The sequence below is a fragment of the Capra hircus genome, chromosome 26, assembly GCF_001704415.2.
Source record: "Capra hircus breed San Clemente chromosome 26, ASM170441v1, whole genome shotgun sequence".
Taxonomy (NCBI): Eukaryota; Metazoa; Chordata; class Mammalia; order Artiodactyla; family Bovidae; genus Capra; species Capra hircus.
Window position 1 is genome coordinate 49,685,381 of NC_030833.1, and position 2,961 is coordinate 49,688,341.

Consider the following 2,961-nt stretch of genomic DNA (forward strand, 5'->3'; position numbering starts at 1 on the left):
CATCATTAGCCAAAGACTGCTAACCCTGTGATAATTTTAGACGTTTATTTATTATGTTCTACTGACAAACACAGAGTTGAGACTGATTAAATTTTAAAAAGACAGTCTTTTTTTTTTTAAACATATATGTTATTTTAATGAAGCTGATACTGGCAATGTCCATTTAAAACCCATATCCCAGGCCAAAAAGTACAAATACAGTCAAAAAGAGCACTGTTCTGCTGTATATACTTCTGCGTAAATAATGTTAACCGCTAATGAAAACTAGATCTTTTGGGGGATCTTCTGCAAGATTTTTTTCTTTTATCTTAAAATGCTTTCTCTTCAGTGAAACTATCTCTGGCGTTAGTCATTATTCTTAATACCTCTGTCACTTTAATTCCAACTTGAAATTCCTCTTTTTGTGGTCTGGACCCTCAGATTTTAAGTAGCTTCAGGTTAAGGAAAGGTCATTTTCCACAGTTCAGTTTTCTGAAAAACTTCCATCACCCACTGAAAGTTATAGCCCAGGAGTGAAGCAATTACATGCTAGAACTTCACGGCCAACTGGAGAGTCATTAGAAACACTCATATTAGTCAACCTTATTTATCACAAGCCTGCAAATGCATAGTCCTGGAAAAGGTGGCCTCTCTATGCATACATGTAATTTTTAAAAAGGATAGAGTGATATGAAGCAGGCTGAGGTTTGATCACCAAAAATCAGCACAATAAAAACAAACAATGATGAATAATGGGCTCTAGAATTCAAGATGCCAGATATTTTAAAGAGGTGGGGTGCTGGTTTTCAATTCTGTTTTGAATACCACATTACAAGAAAGCCATTTTTAACAATAAAAGAGGATTAAGGGAAAAGGAAAAAAAATAAAAGAATACCTAAACCATTGAATGACCCCCTGTTTGTTTCTGATAAATTTTAATCATGTCTTTTTCTTCCATTCGCAGTTCTTTGAGAGCGTGATTATCAACAATTTTCTAACCTTCAAGGAGAAACCTGAGTGAATTCATGGAACTCCCTGTCTTTGACAGCCTGATTCTTTGAGTTTCTTGAGATGTATCATCATTTTCACTTTGAAGTGACTCTCACTGCTATCCTGTCTGATGACTTTGGGTTTACTATATTCTCCTTCCTTCTTATCCCCCAAGTCCTCAGTTGAAGGTTTTGCTTCCTGGTCAGACATGGCCTGGGGTCTCCGCAGAGCAGCAGCCTCGGGTAAGCAGAAACTCATTCCAGAGTTTATAAATCTATTTTCCCCATAGCACAACACCAAGGCTGGAAGGACTTCCTCTATGTCTTGAAGCCAGTTTCTCGAATTAGCAATTTGTGATTCCTGTGCCAGTCAGTGAGCATGTGAGTGATATTCTTTTTCCGATGCAAATAGCAGAAATCTTGAATCTTGTTCTTTTTGAGTATAAGAAATAAGACAATTCAATGTGATTAAAAAACAAAACAAAACAAAACAAACAAACAAAAAAAAACTACATGTTACCAAAACTCAACCCTGAGCTAATCTTCAAGAGAATATTTTGCCCCACTGCAATATTTATGACATTTGCCTTGAGAAATAATTTCACTCTCTTTAAGAGGCCTATATTGAAAAACTTTGATTTGGGAAATATAAGTTGGCTTATCAACTTATTTTAGATAACATGTGAATGCTAGTTTTAGTGCAAGTTTATGTGTCTCACACACAGGCCAAACAAACCAAAATGTCAGAGTTTGGAGCAGAGAAATATTTACTGTAGGGCCATGCACGGAGATAATGGCTCCTGCCCTCCAAAAAAAACCATTTTTTTATGGGATCACTTCCTGCACAGTTCTCTGATTGGTTGATGATGAGGTAACAAGGGTTAACTTTATCATTCCTTGACCATGCTATGTAGGTCTGGGGGCTGTTTCTTCATGATCATCAAGTAATCAATTTCTTCCACTTGGTGGTGGTTTTCACCTCTGCAGAACAACTCAGGAATGTGCACTAAATTGCTGTTACCTAAGTATTTCAGAGAGGAGTTAAGCAGAGGGTAGGGGGGAAAGGGCCTCCCCAACCCTGAAGGCCCCATGGGGTCCTACTTGGTTATAGTAGAATATAAATCAGTGATGAAATAGACCTAAGAGTGTTCTCTCTCCAGTTATGTATCCTACAGAAGTGTATTATTCAAAACTTGGATTCCCTAAACATACATTGATCTGCCTTGGGTGAAGACCTTGTCCATTCATGCTATTTTTATTTTTATTGTGTTGAAATGTATTAATAATAATTTGTGAGGAACTAGATGATCATGGTAAAAACTGGGTAATCACACAAGGCTGTTTTTCAAATGATATGTTTTGAAGATTGATTAACTGGATGGACAACCAAAGGAATACCAAATGTCATGGGCAAGAAATGATTTTGGTCAGTGCTTTCCTGGGATATAATAAAAATGCATTACTAGATACCTTTACAGAAAAAGATCTTAGTGAAATTTAATGAAAAAACAGGGGATAGGCAGCTAATTCAGAGCTAACAAGAAAGAGGTTTTCCTCAAAATGAAAAAAAAAATTTGCTCCATCTGGGTATTTTTCAGTAATTGAGGCCCACAAGCTTTGACTAGCTATGAAATGACAACATACAATCTTAAAGTTACATTTAGTTGGAGAGCTTTCATACTCCTCATCACCAAATGAAAGTTCAATTTATTTATTTATTTATTTATTTCATTGAAATGACTAGTTATTGGACACAACTGCGTTAAATTGACTGGTAATTCAACCTATGCCTATATAACACTGAAATAACAGATCAAACCAGTAGAAAAAATAACAGTCAAGCAGATCAGTTTCACACAAATTTAGCTAATTGATAGAACTTTCCACCTTTTAACACATTATTTCTGTGTTAGAGATAAACAGGCTCAGCTCAGCAGTAACTTTGTCAAACCCCAAAACCCACACACAGAGAACACCTGACCTGCCTCCCTCA

General features: G+C 36.3%; 1 pseudogene; it reads right to left on the reverse strand.

The window, feature by feature from the left end:
- On the reverse strand, positions 875-1,179 carry LOC102178692 (annotated as a pseudogene).